General features: G+C 46.1%; 1 protein-coding gene across 8 annotated transcripts in view; it reads left to right on the top strand.

The window, feature by feature from the left end:
• Positions 1-27,061, top strand: part of znf536 (zinc finger protein 536) — a 179,810-nt gene that overhangs the window by 48,225 nt on the left and 104,524 nt on the right. For 5 of the 8 annotated variants that reach the window (XM_031809490.1, XM_031809486.1, XM_031809503.1 and 2 more), the window contains exon 4: positions 15,121-15,253. The exons of 1 other annotated variant lie outside the window; for it this stretch is intronic. The gene's annotated coding sequence lies outside the window, so the exon portion shown is untranslated. The remainder of the gene's footprint in view (positions 1-15,120; positions 15,254-27,061) is intronic. 2 more of the 8 variants (XM_031809492.1, XM_031809516.1) reach the window with 1 other exon arrangement.

The following is a 27,061-nucleotide window of genomic DNA, read 5'->3' as shown; positions in this document are numbered from 1 at the left end:
GTAAACCGAACCAATGTACGGTAAGGGTTATAACACGGTGAGTGCCAATTCTTTTACAATGCGCTGGCTGTTGATCCGAAATGAAGCACAGTGCTTGTTTTTGTAGAGGCGCGTCTCCTTTGATGCAGAAGAGGGGTGTCAATCAATATCGTGATAAGCATTCAGGAACCTGACCAAGGGGAAACATTTCGGGAAGACTCAAGAAAAAGCCCCGGTGAGCCACCGTGTCAAGGGCCTTAGTCAAACCGAGTAGAACGAACTCCACTCCAGCTGTGGGGGAACAGCGATTATTATCCGCGTTCCACCAGACGTCCGTCACAGAACGTCTGTTAATGGTCTGACGTGTTCGTTTCCTTCCTTATCAAGGACAGAATCAGTGTTCTTTTCCTGAAACCGATTACCAAGGACATTGGATTATCAGCCGACGACGCGGTATCTCAAGACGCCCCAATAAGTGTCTTTCCCCCGCTGGGTCTGAGTAAGTGCCGTGTGGGTCAGAGGTCAAACCATGTGGTGTAGGTACGCTTCTGTTGTCCTCCTCCGTTTCCTCTTTCATTATCATCTGGGGAATTAGATTTTCTGCATGACTAAAATATCTCCCAGAATAATGCAGATGCCTGTTCGTCACCTGAATGAGGCTTACACTCCTATCTGAGCGTATGAAAAAGCACCCCGTGCGTCCGTATGCCTGTTATGCATGTTGATAGTGATTCTCGTTAACAGATTTTGTTCAACACGGGAACATTACTTAACGTGGCAGTTTAAATCAAAACAACACGCACAGAAGCTGGCCGTTATGTCAGAACATAGTTTGCATTCGAGGTGATCACTTTTATACGTGAAAAAAGAGCCGCTTGGGTATAGATTCCATCGCTGGGTGGCTTGAGATACCATCTCATGAATGATCACGCTGTCCTCACGGGGTAGATAATATTCCCGACGCCATTTTGTGTCTTGCCTCTACACTCCTCCACTGTCTCTAATCATTTAAGCGATTTATCCTGAATGAGATGGACGTGTCCTTCTGTGTGCCAGGCAGGCGGGCAGCATGTGCTGGTTTATACACGGTGCGGGATGGAATGGGGATGGAAGGGGATGGAAAGGGGATGGCAAGCTCACAGTTAATGCCATGGGTTGTTTTGCAGGTCCCCCTCTTTTACTGCATTTGGACGGGAAAGGGATGAATGTGATTGGCTTTGTTCAGTCTTCCTGGCAGTCGACATGCGCTGACATCTGTTCCCTCCTAACCATTCAAACTGATGTCGATCAGAACGCACCACCACACACATACGTGGACATACACAGAAAGTATGCAGCCCATTTGCATTCACACACACACACACGAACACACACGCACACACGCACACGCACGCGCACACATACACACACACACACACACACACAAACATGTAATTGTGACGCCAGTCATGCAGGGTTCAGTGATGAGGAACATCAACAGGCACAATGGCATATAAAAAGTGGCATGCATTATTAGCAGTGCCTGAGTCTCAGAGCTAGACGGATAGAGGGATCATTATGTGAGTAAAAAGCAACACTGGCACGGGTGGGTGAGAGAAGGCGGCTGGTTTGCTTATGGATTCAGGGCTGATTGTGGCAGCGTTGCAAATCTTATTGCATTGCTAATTTATATTATAGATGCTGGCACCGGAACCATCATATATCTTAGACGTGGAATCTGAAGCGAGAGCGGTACGAGGGGGGGGGGATAGAAGCATGAAGAATTTCTGTCAGTTGTCCCTCTTTAAGCAAATAACCGTCTGGATATCTGTGTGGTATTAAAGAAACTGAACAGCTTTCAGAGAGAAAAACAAAAGATGAAAAGTCCATCGATGGAAGCTGTTTCAAATTACTTTCAGTTGGGGCCTGAGAAATGGATGTGACGCGTCCAGATTTCATATTTTTGTTGCAATTACCCCAACTCTAAATTAATTCTTTGCAGGCTCTGTGTGATTGTGTTGCGCGCCTGTGAGCAGGTGTTCGCCACATTTGAAGATGACAGTGAGGGTAAGACCCACGCCTCGGCTAATAAAGGCACTCTGCGATGGAGCTCATGTGACACTCCATCTCTAGGGTCTGGGGGTCTACCCCTCCCCCCATCCACCCCTACCCCCCTCTCTCTGGCAGGGATCCCTCTCTGACAGTTAAGGCTGCAGTCTTTGATTACAGGGGATTGTGTAAGGCATGTGTGAGGTCCTAGGACATGGCTAAGTTAAGTTCAACTCAATACCATATTGATTTATCCCACACCCGGTAGTGTACAGAACAGGTACATGCACATTTTGCCGACGTAGACAGTCTGCTAACATAGACTTATATGTAACCCGCAACTTAAGTCACCACATGCATGATGCATGAGCTCTAGCTGGAGGATATGCAGTAATGAAGAACGGAGCTGGAGTGTTGAGGTGATGTGTTATCATTAACTAATCCAATTGCCTATGAGATGAGGAGGAATTTCCCGCTCTTGAGAAGGCTCTTTTGCTCTCTCTCTCTCGCTCTCTCTCTCTTCTCTGTCTCAATCTCTTCTCTGTCTCTCTCTCTCTCTCTCTCTCCCTCTCTCCCTCTCTTTCACTCTCTCTCTCGGTCTCTCTCTCTCTCTTGGTCTCTCTCTCTCTCTCAGTCTCTCTCGGTCTCTCTCTCTCTCTCTCTCTCTGTCTCTCTCGCTCTGGTTGCTGTTGCCTCGCTGTGACCCGAGGAGGCTGTAGTGTAGGACTCAGCTCTTCGGCGGGGCCTGCCTCAGGTGTCTCAGTGTATTCCCTGCAGGTGCAGCCTAACAGGGGAGAAGCAGAGTAGTGCGTCTCCGTCTCGGAGGAGCGTGACAGTAATGCCGTGCGGCAGACACAACTATTTCAGAGGGAGCTTAGCGGGGCTGTCGGATGATGTGTTCTGTCATCGCTACACAGATCCAATCTGAACTCGGCACAACTTTCCCAATATTCCGATGGCTTTATGTCTTGGGATGACGGAGAATCGGGAAGACGTGGGAGGGATTGAGAGAGAAGGAGTGTGCGTTTTGTAATCCTTGGAGTGGAGCGTGTGCAGCGTCTCTTAAAGAGGAGGTGGAAGGGGAGAGGGATGGAAATTAAGCGGGACAGCTGGAAAGGGGCTGAGAGTGATAGGATCTCTCTCACACAATGATGTCATTTAAGTTAAGGAGACTTCTAACACTAGCTGGGGCCATACCTGGGCTAGCCAGACTCTTTCCGTCCTCACATTGACACTTACAATCAGGAGACATTTCAGATATGTCCACCTTTACACAGCCTTTCTCAAACCAGGAAACGAAGGACCAAATAAGCAACAACTGAACAAAGTGAAACAAAGTTATTCTAGATTTCCTTTTCCCCTCTGGTGATTATTCCGCTAGTGGGGAAGGGGACACAGAGATCTTAAAGGAGGACAGTAACATTCTGTTCTACTGAGCAATTCTCGGTTAAAACAACCAATCACGCCACAGCCCATTTGATGCGATAATCAGCCAGGCTAAGAAAAAAAAGTGATTCGAATATATCAGCACACCTCTTTTCAGCAATGCAGCTGCTCGGAAACACAAGTCTTACGAGATAACAGTCAGACTGACTGGGCCTTGGTGTGTGTGTGTGTGTGTTTGTTTGTTTGCGTTCATCCATTGTCTCTCTGAGGTTTCTGCTAAGCCTTGAAACGTTGCACATTATTCCATAACTCCGGCTCCGCTGAAGAGGAATACACAGTCTACATTATTCCATAACTCTGGCTCCGCTGAAGAGGAATACACAGTCTACATTATTCCATAACTCTGGCTCCGCTGAAGAGGAATACACAGTCTACATTATTCCATAACTCTGGCTCCGCTGAAGAGGAATACACAGTCTACATTATTCCATAACTCTGGCTCCGCTGAAGAGGAATACACAGTCTACATTATTCCATAACTCTGGCTCCGCTGAAGAGGAATACACAGTCTACATTATTCCATAACTCTGGCTCCGCTGAAGAGGAATACACAGTCTACATTATTCCATAACTCTGGCTCCGCTGAAGAGGAATACACAGTCTACATTATTCCATAACTCTGGCTCCGCTGAAGAGGAATACACAGTCTACATTATTCCATAACTCTGGCTCCGCTGAAGAGGAATACACAGTCTACATTATTCCATAACTCTGGCTCCGCTGAAGAGGAATACACAGTCTACATTATTCCATAACTCTGGCTCCGCTGAAGAGGAATACACAGTCTACATTATTCCATAACTCTGGCTCCGCTGAAGAGGAATACACAGTCTACATTATTCCATAACTCCGGCTCCGCTGAAGAGGAATACACAGTCTACATTATTTTTTCCCCCCCTTCGTTATTTTCAGAGTCGTGCTCGGTCGACCTTGAACGCTATTTACCGCGACACATCTATCTCATAGCGAGAGCAGTGTGTTCTGGTAGCTATTTACCGCGACACGTCTATCTCATTGCGAGAGCAGTGTGTTCTGGTAGCTATTTACCACGACACGTCTATCTCATAGCGAGAGCAGTGTGTTCTGGTAGCTATTTACCGCGACACGTCTATCTCATAGCGAGAGCAGTGTGTTCTGGTAGCTATTTACCGCGACACGTCTATCTCATTGAGAGAGCAGTGTGTTCTGGTAGCTATTTACCGCGACACGTCTATCTCATAGCGAGAGCAGTGTGTTCTGGTAGCTATTTACCGCGACACGTCTATCTCATAGCGAGAGCAGTGTGTTCTGGTAGCTATTTACCGCGACACATCTATCTCATAGCGAGAGCAGTGTGTTCTGGTAGCTATTTACCGCGACACGTCTATCTCATAGCGAGAGCAGTGTGTTCTGGTAGCTATTTACCGCGACACGTCTATCTCATAGCGAGAGCAGTGTGTTCTGGTAGCTATTTACCGCGACACGTCTATCTCATAGCGAGAGCAGTGTGTTCTGGTAGCTATTTTGGATATGTCTCTGTCCATTTCACGGTGTTCACTTTTCAGGGCGGTAGATGTGGTTTCTTCACCTGCCGAGTACCTTGTGATGTAGCAGACTAGGGCCATGTCTTTAAAGGCCAGGGGGGGGGGCGTGCTAATGTGGCGATGTGATTTACCTCAACGACTGTACCTGTGTGTTGGATATCCTGGCTGCCATAGTCCCCCCCCCCCTCCTAGAAAGGATCTCTACCACCATTATCGAGGCTTCAGTGTCTACTTTTTAACCCTTTCAACGCAAAACATAGATCTCCTTTTGACTGGGCAGGGACCCATCTCACAGTGAAATCTATGTCCATGATACTATTGCTGTGGTCTTCTTACTCAAAAGGAGCAGATAGAGAGAGAGAGAGATGACCATTTGTAAGATAAACCCATTCCAGCCCTGCCCCAGTTTAAATTACACTGTGTTTTTCTTTTTTGATTTCCATTTGCGCATAATGCTCTCTCTCAGCATGTTTAAGTTATATTATTAGCGCGTGAGCATTTCTCAAGAGATCCCCCCCCCCCCCCCTCTCGCCTTTTCCCCCTCCCTTTATTTCAGTGGGATTCTCGCCTCCCGATGCATTAGCCTCCTGTAATTGACAAATGATCTTTAGATGGTCTGGAGATTGAGAGGCAGCTCTCTAGCCTGACTACAGTATAGAGCTGCATTACTGTAGTCTATTTGGGACGGGCTCTTTTTGTACAGGGGGTGTTCAGGTCACTGTATCATCCAGACCCCTAATCGTCCCTCTCTCTCTCTCTCACAGCTCATTGTGTGAAATAACAAATGGCTGGGCAGCTCCAAGCACAAAGGGCTATCACCACATTATTCAAGAGAAGCCGTGGAGCCTTGCCAGGGTCTGCTGTTAGGAGGGGAGGAAAGAAGAGAAAAAAAAATCTGCGTATTGTGATTTGCCATTTTTAATTGGCTGATGATGCTAAATGGTCGGTGGCCAGAACTTTTTTTTACATTTTTTTAAACGCAATCTGTGGCTGTGTTTTCGGCCCGATGTATCGCTAATGACAGATCGCCACGAACGCTTGGGAACAGAATGGCGCTCATGTAAGGCTAGAAAAACACAAATATGTTTATGTGTTCTGTCCAGAGATGTTTGGATGAGGCAGAGGTTATAGTGCAGCAGTTTGACATTGTAATAGAAATATATGAAATAAACGAAGGGGGGAAAATATAGGAGTGGGGGGTGGGGGTGGGGGGGGGGGGGATAACTGATGACCATACGCTCTGGCTATAAAGCTATGCTCGAATCCCTGTGACTATTTTGTAGAGGACACGCCCTCTGTTTGGAAGCCATAGTAGCTGCCCCCCCCCACAGTCTGAACAGAGCAGTATTTCTGAGGTATGAGATGACAGGGCTCATGGCTGATACTCCTGTTGGCAGTGAGAGAAAGATCCCGGGCTGGTTCTCAGGGGGAGCTGTCCTCCACATAGTGAGCTCAACAAAAGATACTATTTGATAAAGACTCCCCTCCCCAAAGCCTCCATAAATAATGAAAAGTTAATGAAGAGGTAACTTAATGATGTAATGAATACCACTGAGCAAGGTCAAGCTGAAGGGGGAAAGTTGGTGGGCTTTATAAAAGCCATGCGATGAGCTCTATTGTATGAGCCTGTCTGTGGGCCTGGTGTGTTCTTTCTGGTTGGTCGTGCAGTCTACCCTTGCTTACAGTAAGTGTACTTGTGTGCATGTGTGTTTGTATGCATGCGTGTGTGTCTGTGTATGTGCATGCATATGTGTGTGTGTGTGTTTGTATGCATGTGTGTTTGTGTCTGTATGCGTGTGTGTGTGCACGTGCGTGCGTGCGTGTGTGTGTGTGCGTGCGTGCATGTGTGGCCCAATGGAGGGACTGGATCTAGTGTTGGTGATTAAAAATTGAAAGGGTTTGAATGACACCGATGAGAGTGTGTCGGAGCCACGTGCGATCGATAGTGCTCTAGGTGGCGTGCACTGTGTGTGTGTGTGTGTGTGTGGACCATAAACCATGCCGTCCCAGGTCTTCAATGGTCAGCAACCAGTGTTCCCTATCACCAATAAACATTTAACATCAGAATGATCTGTAATATGAAGCTGCCTGTATTTAACCATGACATTATTTTATGTGGTGTTGGGACTTGCCCCAAGATGATATTTTCAACCAAAACTGTTTTCCCTCTGTGTCCTGTACTTAAAGATGAATGGACGTTTGGTCCATTTGTGCTGGGGACATGACCCTGCAGAGTGGTTCCAGTTTCAGGGCGCTCGTCTCAAGCTTACTTGGCGGCGGCCAGGTGGCCTGTTCAATCTGTTTACCTTTGTCTGAGGTAAAGAAATGTCTGCCCTGACTCCCTAGGCTGCGAGGCTGAGGTAAAGAAATGTCTGCCCTGACTCCCTAGGTTGTGAGGCTGAGGTAAAGAAATGTCTGCTCTGACTCCCTAGTCTGTGAGGCTGAGGTAAAGAAATGTCTGCTCTGACTCCCTAGGCTGTGAGGCTGAGGTAAAGAAATGTCTGCCCTGACTCCCTAGGCTGTGAGGATGAGGTAAAGAAATGTCTGCCCTGACTCCCTAGGCTGTGAGGATGAGGTAAAGAAATGTCTGCCCTGACTCCCTAGGCTGTGAGGATGAGGTAAAGAAATGTCTGCCCTGACTCCCTAGGTTGTGAGGCTGAGGTAAAGAAATGTCTGCCCTGACTCCCTAGGTTGTGAGGCTGAGGTAAAGAAATGTCTGCTCTGACTCCCTAGGCTGTGAGGCTGAGGTAAAGAAATGTCTGCTCTGACTCTCTAGGCTGTGAGGCTGAGGTAAAGAAATGTCTGCCCTGACTCCCTAGGCTGTGAGGATGAGGTAAAGAAATGTCTGCCCTGACTCCCTAGGCTGTGAGGCTGAGGAAAATAAATGTCTGCCCTGACTCCCTAGGCTGTGAGGCTGAGGTAAAGAAATGTCTGCCCTGACTCCCTAGGCTGTGAGGCTTCTACAACCCATGCAGTGGGGAGAGAGGGATGTACAAGGCTACAGTGGACACTAAAACCAAGATCTGGTAGTATGGCTTCGATCTGTTGCCGAGGTAGACCACATTAGCATAGTGTTGTGGTAAAAGGCTGTGTGTGCGTGTGTGTGCGCGCGTGCGTGCGCCAGTGTGTGTGTGTGGATTTGCCAGTGTATGAAACTAGGTGTGGGGATGATGGTCTGAGGACTTGTGAGGAAAGTGACAAAGAGAGAGAGACAGCCTGTGTGCTGCAGAACAAGCCTCTCACATGGGGCTTTGCCCTGCTCCAGGCAGGGCCAGGGTCTGTGCAGGTTATACAGATTGTTTGCAAGACACACACACACACACACACACACACACACACCGTTACGCTAGAACTCTGTAGCACAAGTGCAAACACGTTGCGCGGTTTCCTAATGTGACTGGAGAGACTTGGGGGTCTCCCTCTCTGGCAAGTTTATAGGTGACTGGTGTGTCTGTGCCCGTGTGTCATGCAGGCCCAATCCACCCGTCTAGTTCTACCCTTAAGCACAAGTCAAGCTATTATTCAGATGGAGTCAGCACTGAGAAGTATTTTATTTATTTTTTTACACCTCAAATGTAGCTAGTCAACGTCTGATATACAGTATACACTATTAGGATAGTAGCAAGAGAATGAGCTCCTAGTAGCTTTCTTACCCAGTCATTAACAGGCTAGTCATATAGCTGTGTCTTAGTAAATATGCTCAAGTAGCAGCAGACAGAGGGAGTGAAAAAGAACACCTGAACTCAGAACAGTACTGAAGCGACGAGCGAGGCCGGGGGGATGGAATAGCAGAGCAGGTCTTAAAAGTCAAATCACTTCATTTTCTTCATCAAAAGACGTCTAACCAAAAGGTTCAGAAGTCCCGTCTGCACGCCGCAGCACAGCCCCGAGCCCTTAGATGGCCAGCGATTCATAGGTCCTCTATGTGGTTCTCATAGAGGACAGGGCTTGTCCCAGGCCAACTCCTATGGGACGGCTATGGGTTACGGCGGTGGAGAGATTTCCATCAGGAACAGAGCATGAAAAAGCATGCTTACGCCCAAAGGCCTTTTACCAACATTCATTTATGGGATTGTGTTTGCTTTTCTTTCAGGGGAAAGCTGATGTTTTTTTATACACTTTTACCCAGGATAAATAAGGATGCACAGGAAACAGAACCTTTAGAATGTTGTTTTATAAAGTTAGTGTCTGCATGGCGGTTTTTAACAAGGCATAGAGTACAGTACGTGTGACTGCTTGAGTGTGACCAGTCCACCCTATTCCCATCCCTGATTGTCGGCATCCTTTGCTGTGTATTTCTAAAAGGGGGGAGCAGAGTCATATGGAGCATCAAAGGTGTGATAGGGGGTGCATGTGTACGTGTTAAAAGCAAGCCTCTTTGACTGGAAGCTTCTTGGAGGTGCCCTGTGTTCTACCACCACCCGACTCACTGCGATGTGCCACACTTAAATTGTGCATGGTGGTATACTGAGCATCACTCATCAGAAGACACCATTAAAATACATCTGCTCCGACGTCTGATCCTGTCTCGTGTTGTGTCTCCACGAACACAACTCACTTTTACTTTCAGTCTGATCCTGTCTCGTGTTGTGTCTCCACGAACACAACTCACTTTTACTTTCAGCCTGATCCTGTCTAGTGTTGTGTCTCCACAAACACAACTCACTTTTACTTTCAGCCTGATCCTGTCTCGTGTTGTGTCTCCACGAACACAACTCACTTTTACTTTCAGCCTGATCCTGTCTCGTGTTGTGTCTCCACGAACACAACTCACTTTTACTTTCAGCCTGATCCTGTCTAGTGGTGTGTCTCCACAAACACAACTCACTTTTACTTTCAGCCTGATCCTGTCTCGTGTTGTGTCTCCACGAACACAACTCACTTTTACTTTCAGCCTGATCCTGTCTCGTGTTGTGTCTCCACGAACACAACTCACTTTTACTTTCAGCCTGATCCTGTCTCGTGTTGTGTCTCCATGAACACAACTCACTTTTACTTTCAGTCTGATCCTGTCTCGTGTTGTGTCTCCACGAACACTTCCAGCCTTGGCCTGTCTAGTGTTGTCTCTCCGGAAAACATAACTCACTTTTACTTTCAGCCTGATCCTGTCTAGTGTTGTCTCTCCGCAAACATAACTCACTTATACTTTCAGCCTGATCCTGAAACTACACAGAAACTGCCAATCCCCCCCCCCCCCCCCCCAGACTCTACAGCCAGACACACAGTGACCCACACAGCCTTGTAGGCCCCCAGACAACCTTGATGTGTGTTTTTGGTTTGTGAATATGCAAGTTTGCAGTGTGTGTGTGTGCGTGCATGTGCCTGTGTGTGTGTGTGTTTGCAATACTGGGAACAACTTTTTAAATGGGTGATATTAGATATTACTACTCCAATAAGCCGATAATAAGCATTTGCTGACTCTACTATAATTTTTTTGTATCACTCTGATGAAGTGTAAACACTCAATCTTTCCATCAAATTCCATTAAACACAGTGATAAATGCAAACATGCGTGTGCACTCCTAAAAAGCCCCAAGCAGTGAATTTTACACAGCCGTGAATGGACATAAATAGTTTAATCTGATGTCCGTAAATCATATGGCGAATGTACATTTGGCCTGGGTACGGCCTTCAGGTTCACACACGGATTCTGTAAACATGTTTTTTAGCCCGGTCGCGTGGAGTCTTAAGAGACTGCCATAATCAAAAACAATAACCTCTCTAAGCATAAACTCTTCAAAAAGTCCTGGAGAGGTATGAAATAATAATCTGTGGGTGGGCCCCGCCGAATGCTGAGAACGCAAACATTTCACTATGAAGTTGTTTAATAAATAAAGGCCTCTGCGTATAGATGGCTGAGCGATAGGACATGCTGCCTTAATTACGCACGGCCATAAAAAGAAAACTCCGGTAGAAAGTACGGTATGAGGTATGTCTCTCCGTTCAACAGGGTTTCACCTATAAAATGTCAGTGAGGTGTGTACTTCAGATGCCAGAGGGGATGTATTGTTTGGAGAGAAAAAAAACAAGCTCTGATGGAGAAAAAATATGTACAAAAAAACAAAAACGGAATACTACAATCAACAAAGACAGCAGTGTTTACTCTGAATTTAAAGACTTTCAAACTCTTCCCCCACCATTGCATGGCATTACAGAGAGAAAATAGACCAGCTAAGCACCCCGTTTATTGTTCATAAACCCTGTGAAAGGTAATATGCTTTAAAAGCACAGTAAATGTATTGGTGTTGCTGGAGTTTACTCTTATGGACGGTGTAAGTTACATTAGGCGTTGGAGAGAAATATATTATTTTTCCTGAAGTTTCTACTGCTGGGTGGGCCCACTCCTCTTTAGCGATGTTAACATAAGAATAGAGGGGTGGCTAGAGGGGGGAGTTTAGCTGGTTGAAATGATTCTGCACTTCTGCTGCTGCATAGCAGGGGCTGTTGTTATCCACTTATAACATCAGACGTTCTCTCTCTCTCTCTCTTTTACTCCCTCTGTTTCACATTCCTCCCTCTCTCTCTCTCTCTCTCTCTCCCTCTTTTCCCCTCTTTGCTCCACTGTGGCGTAGAGCAGTTTGGGCATCGAATCGGGGGGGCCTTATTATATACCAGTCTTATTTGGTAACGCCTGACTCAGCCTTGGCACACCTCTGTCCCAGATCTCCTCAGGCGCGTGGCCTACAATGTGACGCGGCGTCACACCGACGTGGATTCCTCAACCCGGGAGAGAGGATAAAAACGTCTCTCCTGTTCACAGGCCCAGAGCAGGCGTACACACAACACACGAACTCTGCCTCCTCTCAACCACGGTTCATCCTCCAATCTTAAAGCCCTGGATCTGAGCGGTAGTTCACCTTAAGACAGAGCTGTGGTCTGGGGACCGTGGCACTGTTCTGCACGGAATGCAGTTAGAAATAACTGTTTGTGTACATTTAGCGTCTGTCTTGGAGCGCAGGGAACGGTGGCTGAACGGCGCTGAAAGACATCTGGATGCGATGAAATGCCATTTATCTAAACAAAAGGGAGTCTCTCTGCCTAGCAAGCCGCCCGACGTGCGTTCGGCTTTCACTGCGTATTTGTGCAATGTTTTCCAAAGTGCTATATTGACAAATATTTCATTGCAACAGTATTAAGCTTTCCAATATGAGACGGTTTTCCTTGCTCCAATTTCCCCCTAGATAAACACTGGAAGCAGCTGTGCACGTGATGAATGACTGAAAAGGAGTACTCTATGGCTGGTCAAAAGGATTTAAAAAAAGACCAAAAACGTTGTTATTGGATTGACATTTTATAATAACAATAATGTTCTTTTCAACTTCTATGGCGCTATTCATTACATAAAGAGTCTCAAAAAGGAGAAGCGATTTAGAAGAGAGAGAAAAAAAAACGTAGCTTTCATGAGATGGAGAGGGTCAAGAAAGTTTGCGGATCGAGTTGTCTTCGGAGGGAGGTGGTCAAAGGAGGGAGAGCAAGCAAAGGTGGTCTCTGAACCATCATATATAAACAAGCTCTGAACGTTGGAGGCCGTACAACGTGTTAACTTCTTTTATTTTTAGAAATGCATGAACTCGTTTTTGCTTGGTTTCAGAACAATCTGGACATCAGCTAAGTTTTACAGTGCTACAGCATATCCATCAAGATTGATTTCCCTCTCTATTTTTCCACATCACTGGTGATCTGTAAATCAGACTTACTATGAGAGAGAGAGAGAGAGAGAGAGAGAGAGAGAGAGAGAGAGAGAGAGAGAGAGAGAGGGTGATGGAGGGAGAGAGTGGGGGAGAGGTGGCCTGTGTGTGTGCATGAGAAGCGCACCTATAGATTTATCAGCTCTTTCATTCTATTTAAACAAATAGGTCTTGGAGCCTTGGAAGGCAGTGTAGGGACATGCCTAGGATAATAAGCGTCATGGAATCTAATCAGATTTATAAGAGGAATTGATTGTTGTGTGGCAGGAGGAGCAGGAGTGGGGTTGGCAATAAGCTGAAATTTAAGTGTTAATTTTTATGCTAATCCGCTGGCATCTCCGTGTGATGCAATTTGGTTCCCTGCACCGCAGATATGAAATTGTCCTGCTCACAGAGAAAATGTCAGCTTGCCAGACCCTGAAAGCTTGTTATTTATTAGGTATGTTTCTATTAGTATGTGTCACAGTTGTTAGAGAGCCACATGCACACGTATAGACACACATGCGCGTGCGCGGGCACGCACACACGCAAATACGCACACACAAATGGGGCTTCATGCTTGTTCCGCCCAGCTCTCGGCCTTAAAATCGTCTCAGCTCACTGGTTGCAACACTGGGGCATTAATGTATTATCATATATCGGGGTGGTCCTTGCCCTCTGGACAAAAGGCTATTTAATACAATTTAATGACATTCCCAAGCAGGAGAAAGGGAGGGAGACAAGGAGGCAGAGCCTAGATGAAAATAGCATCTGTGTTTCTCATGGCTCACCCATGCAAACATTTCAGCTTAAGATGCGTGACTTCTCGCCTTTCTCCGGCAGAAAGGGGGGAAAAGAGGGAGAAGCTAATGAGAGGGAGAAAGGGGGGAAAAGAGGGAGAAGCTAATGGCAGGGAGAATTAGAGAGGATTGTGAAGTCTAAATATGAATATCCATCAAGACAGTGTGCTCTAATCCAGGCCTTAATGCTGCATACAGTAACATGTCACAGACGTCATTGCTCTCCAAAGGCCATTAAGTGATCCATTTCCACCGTCGCACGGTGACGTCATCCGCGCGAGACAGCAGAGGGACGGTGGCGGCCAGGCGCTGTGTTTGGGTTTCATCCGGCTCTGACAGCTTCCTGTCAAGACGCCGCTCTCCTTTGAAACGCCTTTTCTCTCCGTCTCTCGCGTTCAAATGGTATCGTACTCCGTCTAGTCCCCATTCACACTGCTGTTCTCCGTGCCAGTCTCTGAATCCAGTTATATTGTACACTGGGCGTGGTAACAGAGTAAAAAGGTTTGGATGCAATTCACATATAGGTCAATTAAATGCACCAACATCTGCTCTCTGCTAACCATTTGCATATAGTATTCATATGTTAATGATGTCCCTTGTTTTTGTGTTTGTGTTTGTGTGTGTGTGTTTTTTTTGTGCACTTCCTCCCCTCCTCCACATCTCTTTGTAATAAAAAAGAAGAAGATTCACACTTCCCAAAACCGGATACAGCCGTCCTATTTTTACTTCCCCTCTCACCAACGCTTAAAGGAAATAGTTTCTTGAGCAGACAAGTGCCGGGGTTGTCCTGTTGCCATGCCCCTGATTTCAAAAAGAAGAACCCTTTTTGCTGTAGTGGGAAGGCCTCCCTTTTTCCAAAGCAGCTTAATGCCTTATAAATCAATGATGACACAGATGGACCAGCGATAATCTATTTAGAATGCCTCACAGCAAATATTGTCGTACAGATGATTAGAGATTGAGCTATTTTAACTCGCCCCCTTAACAAATCTTCCGCTCATTTTAATACTTTGAATTATAGGGGGGACTTCACAAATGTGGTTATTTTAAACGAATCTCAAACATTAGAAAAGGGGTCTACTGTGTAAACGGTGGAAGTCTGTCTTCTCTTTGTGGCATTACGGGTGGGGATAGGGGAACAAAGAGTATATGAAGAGTGTGGTGGTCTGTTGCCAAAACCATAATGACAACGCATGTTTCTTTAACCAGAAAAGGGGGGGACCTTTAATGGAATTGTGTCTGTGGGTGTAAATAGCAAAGCTAGAGGCCTCAGTCTCTTTTATGGTCGATGGCTCCCGATTCAGTGTGAGGAGGAGGAGGAGGAGTGAGAAAATGAAGTGGAGGTTGTCAGATGTGGCAGCTGCTTGGAATCCTGATAAATATAAGCCCTTATTGATCGGATGAAAATGAAAGATCCCAGAGTGCCGTGCAGTATTTAGCATCTTGTCTGCCGCACGTCAGCGATGGCCTTGCCTTGGAGGGATAGATTTTCAGCCCGCTGCAAGGCACGGCTTTTATTTCATCTTTAACCTTTTCCGTCTGCATTTCCTTGACCTCTGCGCATCGCCGCCATTCAGAGAATTTGTTACATTTCACTTGACATCATCTGCCTCTCTCTCTCTCTTTCCCCCTCTCTCTCTCTCTTTCCCTCTCTCTCTCTCTCTCACTCTCTGACAGGACAGGACAGAGACACATCCCTCTAGGTCGGTTGTCATTGCTGTGTGCTGTAGTGACTCAGTGGCAGTGACTGCCTGGGTCTCCTCGAACCAAACAGACAGGCTCCAGACCAGTATGCAGTTAGTGTGTTAAGGTATGCCACCCCCCCCCCACCCCACACCTTCTGTCACACACTGATCAGTGATCAGTCCCCCTGTCCCACTGGCACAGCTCTGTCACACTCACATCGCTCTCTCTCTCTCTCTCTCTACGTTGCCGTAGGCTTCTGCTAATGCTTGTAACTCGTTACAATCTGGATTGTGATAATCTACCATAATCATCAGCCACATGCCACCTAAAAACACACATGAATGCCATTCAGTTCCCACACTGAAACATGTCTGTTCCAAGTCTTCCCCTCCCCTTGTGCCACCTCTCCAATGTCACTGTACTTCCACTTCCTGCCTACCCACCCTATGTCTTTTTCATTTACAAGAGCTAGCTAGCAATTATAACATGAGAAATATGGGACGAATCATGAACAATTTATGTTTTGGCATTAGTGTAATTGAATTCTCCTCGTATATCACAGGGAGAAGTTTCAGGCTTGAATTAAACGAGAGGTACGGATCCATGAAAATAAGGCTCCCTTCCTTGTCTTGTGAACAACGCTCCTTTTCTCTTTTAGATGGATGATAAATCCCCTGTGAGGGAGCCTGCAACAGCTGTTGGCAGACAGGCTAGATATGAGAATAGCAGCATAGGATGAGCGAGCATTAAAAATTAATACGCTATTTAGCCTAGGTGTATTTTAGGTATTTGACATTTTCATGTCCGGGACAGACTCAATTTATTCATAGTACAGAAAATAAAATACTAAAATAGAGAAGGGGGGGGGGGGGGGGGGGGAGAGCCGTAAGTGAAGGCCATTCTGTTTTTATGGTCACTCCTTCTCTACAGTAGTGATCTGTGTGAAGGCTTAAAGCACACTGTCTGTGTCTATGGAGGAGACTAAAGCTCGTTATGGCTGGAGTCATGATTAGCACACTGCACAAAGGAAATGATTTGCCTCTTAAGCCCCCAATATCTTTCTTTTTTTGTGATTCCTTTTCTCTCTCCCCCACCCACCTCCTCCCTTTCACTCTCTCTTAACACTGACTGGGAAAGCTACACACAAACACAAAATAAGCAGGGACATTGGGTAGTGTTCTTCAAAAAAGCTGGTAGGTTAGCTAGCTTAGACCCAGGCTAAAGCTAAATCCCAGACCTCATAGTGATGATTTACCGATACTCCGCCGGGACGTCTCCGTATCCCTCGCAATCTAATCGCGCTGAAATCTACGACGCGTGTCCTGCAAGGAAGGATCTGACTATCAGGGACACCTCACTCCGCCTCCCTCCACTCCATCTCTGTTCCTCTCCATCTTCCTTCCACTGTCGGACTCTCACCCCCTTCTTTCCGCTCCGTCCTCTCTCGCTCTGTCTGCGTACCTGGCTTTTTTATTTCTCGCTACATGTGTCCTTTGAGTCTCTCTCTCCATACGTTTCTCGTATTGTCTCTTCCTTTACCCCCCCCCCCCTCTTTCTTTCGTTTCCTCACGCTTCCAATCGTCATGTATACACTGTTATTACCCTGGGGAATATTTAGCAGCAACATGTTCAACACCACATACCGCCCTCTCGTCTTAAACTCCGAACACAAACCTGGAAGGCACAAACCCGGAGAAGTATGCGTACGTATACCGTGCAAATGATCAACGATAAACAGAGAGCTTTCATTTAGCTGTTTAAACCTATTACTGGGGCGCTCAACCTCAAGCCTGGGATCATTTTCGGAGATATCTCTCCAACTACAAAGAGAAATGGGAATCAAAGCCATTCACTGTTTCAAGGAGATGGAGGCACTTTGAAAGCATAAGTCTCAACGACGTCCTTCATTTTCACATTTCATTGATTTCACATTGCTGGAGTACAATGCTACTAGTGCTTGAGACAAAGGGCCTGCGTTACCTGCAGCTTTGTAGAGATACACTCATAGAAAATGCTGAACATGTGAAAGCTGTCAGTAGAAAATATCCTCAATCGCTCAGCCTCTCAGAACCCCCCCCCCCCCCCAAAAAAAAGACACAAAAACACATCCAATGTTAAATATCCAGGATTGAGTGATGAATTTTAGCCTAGCAGTGTTTTTGTGAAAGGGAACGTGGAGTTCTTACTGGAGTACGACAGTGCGACATGTGCAGAGAGTTACCCTCCCTGGGTCTATAGGGGTTTACCAGGGAGCTGTTTCCCTGTGGCGCGAGGGTTTAAGTGTCAGAGCCAATGTGCCTTTGAGGCCGTATCCTAGCAGATTAGCGTCTCTCCTTATCATTCCAATCAAGCCCTGCGCCCTTTGAAAACATATTGTACATATCTACCCCTCCCTCCCAGCCCCCTGCCGTCGTCCGTGACAACAATCTGTAGGCATGATGGTCTGTCTCAGAGGAGCAGTGGGAGCCCTTGACAGATAGCAGGTCTGGCGCTGGAGTCAAAAGCAGGCACGTCCGTCCTCCCCCCTACCCGGCGCAGGGGAGAGGGGACCGAAGGGGGCTGGGCGGGGGGGGGGGGGGGGGTCTGTAGCCCAACACTCAAACCCTTCATCATCCTCCTATGATAGCAGGGGTAATTGATATATGGGCACAGCCGTCTCTTCCCCTTCGCGTGTTAAGGTCGACTTATCTACATTTCACCCCCGATTTCTCCACTCCCATTATATTTCCTAGATATTGACTGACTGGTGAGGGGGGTGTGTGAAAAAAAACCCATAGAAAAAGAAAAGAAAAGTGCTTTTTTTCCGGCGCCTAACCCCGCCTGTTATCAAAGTAACTTTGAGCTTATTAGCGACAAAGGCCCCCTCCTGCTATGTGCGGCCGTGTACGCCAGCGCTTCCTGAATTAAACTGCTGGCTTCCTGTTCTTTTATATGCATGGCCACATCTGGGGAGCCTGCTCACAGCCCTGCTGCCTAATAACAATCACCTTCCCTTTCAGCCCCCCCTGATTGTTTCTAATTCACTCTGACAGATAGTGGCTGACAAGCCGCCCGCGCCTCCCTCCCTCCGTGACCCCGGATCACTCACCGCACTTATAAGGCCTGTCATTTTTAATATTTGATTTCAGTTTTAAGTTATGTGTTTTACCCAGATGATGAAATCAGTGTTTAACTGAACACAAAATGGATCTCCCCTCTCTCTTTTCATCTTCAATCTCTCCCTTGCTTGCCCTCTTTGCCTTTTCTCTCTCGCTCTCTCTCTCTCTCTCTCTCTCTCTCTCTCTCTCTCTCTCTCTCTCTCTCTCCTTCTCTCCTCTGTTTTACAGAGATGAGGGGAAGATATTAGGGATAATATAGGCACACAGACACAGACAGACACGCAGAGACACAAAGCTCACAGCCACGCGGACACACGGCTCTGCATTGCGTATTACATTGTGATCTGCCAGTGGGTATTATACATTTTCTCTGTATCTAAAAGTCCAGCAACAGGACTTGATGCGTGGCCATTGACAAATATCCGATTTTGTATATGTCCTCAGGCCTGCAAGTTACTTAGTTTCCGACATTCTTTGCATTCCATTGATTGCCAATAAAGGTGTTCAGACATGGGTAAAACGCATATCAGGTAGACTAATCGCTAAATGAATTTATAGATTCATCGACAAGTAGATGGATGACATTTTGCAGGGCAATCCATGCAGTCCCTCAATAATAAAAAAACAACACAATTTAGAGTTAAATGAAAATAAGCAATTACTTAGTTAGCCAGTTCAATAGTTTGCTTCCCACATACTTCACAGAGATATGTATGTATAGAGAGAGACAGAAGAACACGAATGTGAAGAAAACCAGAGAAAGGGAGAGATCCTACTCCACCCACCGTCTCAAATAGTCACATCCACCGTCCGACCAAAAACGTAGACTTTGTATCCACCTCACAACAACAAGGCAACCCCCCCCGAAACTCATCCAACTCATAAACACTCTGCAACCCTATCACCCTAACGTACCCAGACACCATCTCAAATACACACCCACTTCATACCGCCAAGGCATTGTATCATTCCGGGACACGACGGTGCCTTGGGCATGCCCGATTCCATTTTTTCTCTCCCGATGACAAAAACAGAACTAATTGGAGTACCACTGCATGTTTTCACTAAAGGCACAATTTAATTACATTTGAGCTGGGAATGAGCATTTTGGGAACGTCATATGTTCATTCAGCAAATGGAGCGAACGAAAAGCAATATTTGTTTTGCTTTGATTAGCAAAACCGGCAGGGTAATTTGTTAAGAAAGGGACAGAAAATCTCTGTTTAACCCCCCTCCCCCCAAAACAGACTCTCACCCCCCACCACCCCTCCCGACACAGCCCCGACAATGTGAATCAGCATCGACCCCCCCCCCCCTTCCTTAAGCCATTTATGCATTTATCTTAAATGTTAATGAACTTTTGCCCCCAGCATTTTTTGACTTTGGACCGTTGTCTCCAGTCTCCAGTCTCCAGTCTCCAGTCTCCAGTCTCCAGTCCCTAATCTCTATCCTTTTGTGGCATTGTTGATAAATACTTTATGAATAAGTTTTTTTTCATCATGTAAAGAGTATTGTTTTCTCCAAGGTTGTATTAATAAACATGAATGAATGTATTTGTCTTCACCAAAGCATGATTAATGCACATTAGCCTGTGTATTGCTCACTCTAGCCCGCGCCCCTACTCCCCCCCAAAAAATGACCCATCAACATTAAATATTTATGGCATAATATTAATGGTTTTGTAAAGAAAATAACAAGTTATTAATCCTCTGATTAACAACTGATTAACCTTTTTATTAAACACGTGATCCGTGCATCGTCGATTCAGGATATGTCGCCTGAGTGTGCTGCAGAATAATTATTTTTTTGTGTCTTTTCTAATTGCAAAAATCGCATGGTTGAACTGTTGTTTTTTTCACACATGCACACACACTTACACTTGCTCACACAACGTGAGATATGCAGTCCAAGTACACATATACCCAAAAAATTGGCAAAATTCTATCGCATGAAGCGAAAGCGACTAAATATATCAGCAGCTCTTTAAAACAATGGGGTTTAATTCACATATCCGTTTATTCCACAGTTATTGGCTGTGGGACAGTACAGAGAAAACACTGTGCTGAAGGACAAACGCTTTCTTTTCTCTTCTTTTTGTGTGTGTTTGCTCATCTCTACGCCATTGTGTGTATTTTTAGTCCCCCGTCTCATTCCGCTAAAACACAATTATGTTATGTTTTGAGACATGCCAATAAGTGACTTCACTGTGCAGGCTTGAAATAAAAGGCCGATCTTTGGTGCCATGATCTACCAGGTGCTGATATGCAAGTAGGGCTTTTTCACAGGATATTCACTGTAAGAATTGGTGAGGTTTAGGGATTGGCTTGTCGAGTTGTAAAATATATATATATATATATAAATAAATACATTACCATAGCAGTCCAAAGAGAAGTACTAAGAACTACCAACTCTAGACTGTTTCTCATAGGATATTTACAGTGGTTTTTACGTAGTCAGGTAAATAATGATAGAATAGACATTATTATTAACATTTATTCATGTCACTAATGATACAAACGAATTCTATAGTCTTTGTGTGAAGGCTTTGGCTTAGTGCTCGGGCCTCGGGCCTCAGGGACAGCTCAGGGACAGCTCTTCAGTCCTGGGTCCTGGGTCATCTCACAACTTCTTTTCATTTAATTCATATCTTTGTTTAAGCATGTTTTTTTCCCCCCTTCTATATAAACCACTGCCTTTCATTCGGGCCCTTTTCTTTAGTGGGCAGAATCCATCAAAGGCCAATGTGTTGTGAAAGGCAACAACAATAAGCCTCTTTGTGGAAAGATCTGTGAGGGGATAAGTGTGTTGGGGACACTTGTTTTTTTTTATGGCGTGGTCTTATGATGGATCGGTGCTTGTTCGGCAGGGTGTCTTTGTTCGTTTCCTTTTTCCTCAAATACCAATGGAAGATTTTCACCTTCGGTGACTTTCCCTTAACCCCCCATCTCACTTTGGACTTGCTCTCCTTCTGCTCTCCTTCTATCTCTCTCTTTAATTCGCTTGTCTCTCATCTCTCTCTCTTTCTCTCTCGCTCACACACTAGTCTCTATCTTTGTCTTTCTGCCTTTCTCTCTCTCTCTCTTTCTCTCTGTCTCTCTCTCCACCACACAAACTGGCTACCCTGGGATTCAACCGAGTCAGTCACACACTCCTCTGAAAACAATTATCTTTGAACTTGCTTTTAGTGCTGTTTGTCCTAATTGCAGATCATTTTCTCTGTCGGATTTCTACTTTTATTGCATTTTTGCCCTGAATGTTGATCCTATTGAGGTTCAACCTTATTTTACTCCCTGGAACACCCCTAAGACCTGGATTCATCACATATCCCCCTAGGACTTCTCTCTCTTCAAATTCATTTTTTTTCTCATCATTTCTTTTTTTTTTTAAGATATCATTTTTTTTTGTAGTATTATCCAAATGAATTAGTGGGATCCCAAAATACACAGAAGAACGTACGGTTTGTCCCAATTTCTGTGTTATCGTTCACATTTTGGGCCAGGATTTTCATATTTTTTTGCTGAGGTGTATCTCTGTGACACGTTGGACTGAGTAACTTCAGTGCCACGTGGGATTCACCATGCATTTATAGATCGGTGGTACGGAGGTGGACTTCGCAGTAATTAAAGACGAGTAAAGGTGGTTAATTCCGTCCTCTGCGCCTTTCCAACCATTAACAATCTCCCCCGTTCTGTTAACTATTTATGAGAGGGTCTCAACTGAAAACGCGCACGCGCACACACACACACACACACACACACACACACACACACACACACACACACACACTGTGTGTCTTAAGGATCCTTGTCACCATGCAGACACCACACAACATGCGCTGCGGGTTGCAGAGAGTGGTTTAGGTATGGTGCAGGGCTTTGTGAATGAGAACTGGATGGTGTGGCAGATATGTTCATGGGCCGGGTCAATGACAGTCTACGGGATTAGTGTCATAAAGTGGTTCCAGCCACAATGAGTGTGAGTAAACACCGAAGAAGGCGTGGAGAAGTCCTCTGCCCCAGATTTACAATGAACCTGCCCTACCTGAGGGAAAGACTGCGACGTGCAAGGCTGTATACTGACTGTCCCAAATGCTGGTGCAACCGCTCACAACCTGTTCAGGAGGAATCGTGTCATCATACAGACAGCACTATAGCACGTTTACTGTACTTGACTTAAGCAGTCAGTGACACTCCTCTATTGTCCTGACTGTCTAATCACACAGGATGTCTGGGTTTGTTTGGCCTTAGACTAAAATTGGATTGAACCTTTATTTAACTAGGCAAGTCAGTTAAGAACAAATTCTTGTTTACAATGGCGGCCTACACCGTCCAAACGACGCTGGGCCAATTGTGCGCCGTCCTGTTGGACTCCCAATCACGGCCGGTTGTGATACAGCCTGAATTGGATCCAGGGTGTCTGTAGTGACGCCTCTTGCCCTGATGTGCAGTGCCTCAGACCGCTGCACCACTTGGGAGCTTATATTATAGTGTTTCTCCTCCAATGAGAATACAGCAATTAAATGATGTCCGCTTTGTGTTATTTGATACAGGATATGGATCCTAAAGATATACTTGTTGCTAATTTTAGCTGACATTTAGAATCAACTTGAAAAAACAAATGATTTACGCCCATGCACTCTCACTCGCCTGTTCAGTACCATCCTGTTGTGTACAGTTAGATTTCTTAACAAAAGGCAGAGGAGAAGGTCTTTACGTTCGTTCAGTGAGTGAGCGATGGCAGTTCTTTTTTGAAGTACCTCCTCGACGCGACACACACTGGAGAGATGTTCATTTATTCAGGGCACAGTGTGAGATAGAGAGGCAACGCTCTCCTCTCGTCCCTCTCCAGTGGCTCGCCTGCCCGGGCGACTGGCCCACGGTGGCCTGAACTTCCAACACCGATTGATGGCTCCGTGTGGACCCCCAGCTCCTCCAAAATCCCATAATGCTCAGGGAGCGCATCTTTATACACACATACACACACGCCTAATTGAATTACATCCCCTTCAGCTCTGGGGTCCTCCACTGAAGGAAAGAGATGGACTTTTTCACTGAGCCCGAGCTACCGAGTCGTAATTCTCACAATGCCTATCATCCACATTAGATGTGTCACCAAGACAAATAGAGACATAATGCAGGCAGGCAAAGAGATCCGTCGCAGCGTTTTTGTCAGTGGTTTGCCACTGTTCCAGAGAGTTTCTTCTTGCCCCACCACTGTGCTCCTCATCACAGAGAACGTCGGTGACAGCCAGTGAAGGCTGCTTTGTTTGTGTAGTCGTCTACTCTCTTTAATGAGCCATTTATTGTGTGTTTTGCATTCGTCGTGTCTGTTCGTTTTTTTCCGCTGGTTGAGTTTCGGAAAGAGAGGCCTTGTCTTCCCGGACTCCTTTAGAAAGTAGTCGAACCGCCCCGAGAGGGACTGGGGCATTTGGAGCACGTCAAGTTTCGACCTTCCGTCCCTCTTAACCGTTTCCCAAATCAAAGCATCGGAGCTGCAGTCAAACTCTCCTCCTCCTCCTTCTCTTCGTCTGGTCTCGCCGTGTGCCTGAAGCGCCGCGGCTCTCTCCGCAGCAGGGGAAAGGCAGGGCGTCGGGTAGGAGTGGCACGGGGGGGAATGTAGCCGACTGTGACACGTACCTGTCAGCAGGTACTCCAAATAATTGGTAAATTACTACCGCGGGATAGAAGAGGCTCTCTCTTCTTTCTGTTTGATGAATATTTGAAGTCGACCAGGCAGTCGTAGAACAACGCCGTGCGTTTGGCTCGGCGAGTCGGGCTATCACTCGCATCGAGGACGAGGAGCAGCTGACGCACAGAGAACAGGAGGGATCCTACTGTACTACTTAGTGTAGACAGACACTGAACAGGGAGCACGGGAGCACGGCGTGGAGACCGTCCTCGTAGTCTGAACAGGTCTGAACTAACAAGCAGCATAAGCGTATACATTGAGACAATGCTTTACTAAGTGGCATATGCTCTCTGTTACACACACTGGCTGACATTGACATGCCCTCACACTGACACGCCCTCACACTGACATACTCACTCTCACACACTTGGAAGCCTAAACCCTTTTCCATTTTGAATGGATGCCACAGAAAGTTCCCTTGCTCCTTGGACAAATGTGTTTTAACTTTTGGGGGGAATCACTCCCTGCCAATTCGATGGGAGCAATTGGGCTCTGTTTTGTCTTGTTAATGAAACATATTCGTCTTCATGTTGCTCTTTCGCCGGCCTCACACTCACTTTACACGGTAGTCAATTAAACCCCTGAGGGCCGCTCTGTGCATTAAAAGATGTATATTGCTTTGACGTTTCAGCCTGCTCGTAGAAAGCACACCCATAGAACACTTTGCGATGAGCCGTATGAAGAAAAAAAGACAGAAAAACTAGAGCTGAAGGAGGCCTTGCTTTGCTATTGGTCAAAAGACTCAAAATGGACTAGACTAGATTGAGGTTGTGCACTAAAAAACTGTGGCTGGACTTGAGGACCTTGGTTTGCATCGCCTGCATGAAGTGGTTGTGCTGGGTGTTGATGCAGTTGGTGAATGCCTTAGATATGGCCAGTGGGGTCGAGGTGTAATGAAGCGTATGGGGCACCCCCCCCCCCCCCCCACACAAAGCAAGGCCTCCTTCAGGGCTGACTGGACCTAGGGTGGCCCACGGGCCTGTAGTTTAGCCCACGTTTCAGTGGCGTGAAACAGCTTGACATGTGAGACACTTCCCCAGGGAATGAGGCGTTTCATCTGCCTTTTTACACTGTCTGCCGGGGTGAGTCAATGAAGGCCATGTCTGGCCAGTGGATCTCATTGGAAGTAGCCCGCTAGTTGTGTGTATTCTATGGTATCTGCTAATCCCCATCACGCTCCAAATCAAATGAGATTTTCCATAGAACATGTCCATCTCCGATTGCATTTCGGAGAATAATGTGATTGTTTTGTTGCGGAGACGTTCGTGGTGGTACGTGTTTCCTTATGTAGGTTGTATCAATAGGTCCAGTGTATCTGAACTCTGTTTGGTATGCTCAACAACCAGTAACCTGAACAACAGATCTCCGTGGCATTGTTTCCTGCTACCCTATGGGGACTGTGTCCTGCTTGCATATAAACCCGGGGGTGTTATATATTATCGTGGTTTACTAGCGACATCTTTGGGTAGATGTTCAAGGAAAGTCCCCCATTTTGATTTATTCATTTCGGCCGAGGATTTATGCGGCGATGCTAAAAACGTACATCTCGCACGGACTGATGGAGGATCTATTATTCATGAAAGCTAATGCATTGTTTCTTCTTGCTTTATATAATTCCCCCCCCCCCACCCCCCCCACCCCCCTTTTTCCCTCACCAGCATTTTCTCAGGCGGCATGGCAGTAATATCTGTATTGAAATGAGAAGTTTGAAAGACAAACCGCTAGCTCCTTATATGTGTAAACTGCGTTAAATCACACTTTGAGCTTACAGAGCGGAGCTTCAAATGTTAAATGGGGGTTGAAGTCTGCCTGAACTAATTTGTAGGGCTTTGCACCATGTTGACATTTAAATGTGATAAGAATAGAAAACTGTATGCCGACCTATTTTGAAGATGCTTTCGGAATACATTCACATCAGCGCCGGTCTATAATTAATAAAAATAGACAGGCTTTCTTGCTCCAGATTTGATTATAATACAACCTTATAAACACTACAGGGATGGGGGGGGGGGAACGGGGGAAAAATTTGATGGGGGCAGGAATTAACAGGGATGTGGATTGCACACACCTGGTTTTGCAGGAGATTGCGTTGGCTGGCTGCTGTGCTATCACATTACTGTGATCCAGCCCCTGTGTTTGTGAGAGAATTGAGGAGAGGGACCGGCAAAATCAGCATGCAAATAACGGCACATTGTTAACTTAATCAGATGCAGGAGGGAAAAAATATGGAGAGAGAGAGGGAGGGATGGAGGGATGTAGAGGAGGTGGGGCACATAAATAAGAGTCAGGGCCCTGAGATGGCGGAGGGCAGAGGGGAATGTGTATGGGGGTGAGGGGTGAGCTGCCGAGTGGAAGATGGGGGCTGATTTCAGGGCGTCAAGATGATGCAGCCTCTCCAGAGCTCCGTCAAGTGGCTCAGACAGGCAGTTTAGCGGTGATAGCAGAGCGCCGTCCGTGTTGTGAGCCCTGCTGTCACCGGCCCCCGACAAGAGATCACAGCTGTAGGACATGGGTATTATCTAAAGGCCGAGGGGACAGGGAGGGGTGGTGGGGTGGGGTGCAGCAGGCAGGCAAGCTAAACATGGCAGGTGCCCCCATGTTGCTGGTGACTTTCTAGGCTAAGCTATACGTCACAGAGCCATCCTTAAATGCTTATTCACTACAAATACATCCTAGCCTCATCATGGAAGAGATGCAATACAATTCGATTTTTATTTGAAATTCTTTCACCCAAACATGGATGCCCATTTATATGGCTTTTAAGATCATTTTGATTTGTAAATCTGACAATGTCTTTAAATGTGTTGAAATTGCAAAATGCACCCCTAGAGTTCATTGCTGCTACGTAGTGACCACTATAAGAAAACAGTGGCTTGCGAAAGTATTCACCCCCTTGGCATATTTCCGATTTTGTTGCCTTACACCCTGGAATTAAAATGGAGTTTGTATCATTTGATTTACACAACATGCCTACCACTTTGAAGATGAAACATATGTTTTATTGTGAAACAAAGAAGAAATGAGACAAAAATAACAGAAAACATGAGCGTGCATAACTATTCAACCCCCCCCAAAAGTCAATACATTGTAGAGCCACCTTTTGCAGCAATTACAGCTGCAAGTCTCTTGGGGTATGTCTCTATAAG

This window comes from Oncorhynchus kisutch, linkage group LG3, assembly GCF_002021735.2.
Source record: "Oncorhynchus kisutch isolate 150728-3 linkage group LG3, Okis_V2, whole genome shotgun sequence".
NCBI lineage: Eukaryota > Metazoa > Chordata > Actinopteri > Salmoniformes > Salmonidae > Oncorhynchus > Oncorhynchus kisutch.
This window is presented reverse-complemented; position numbering and strand designations above follow the sequence as displayed.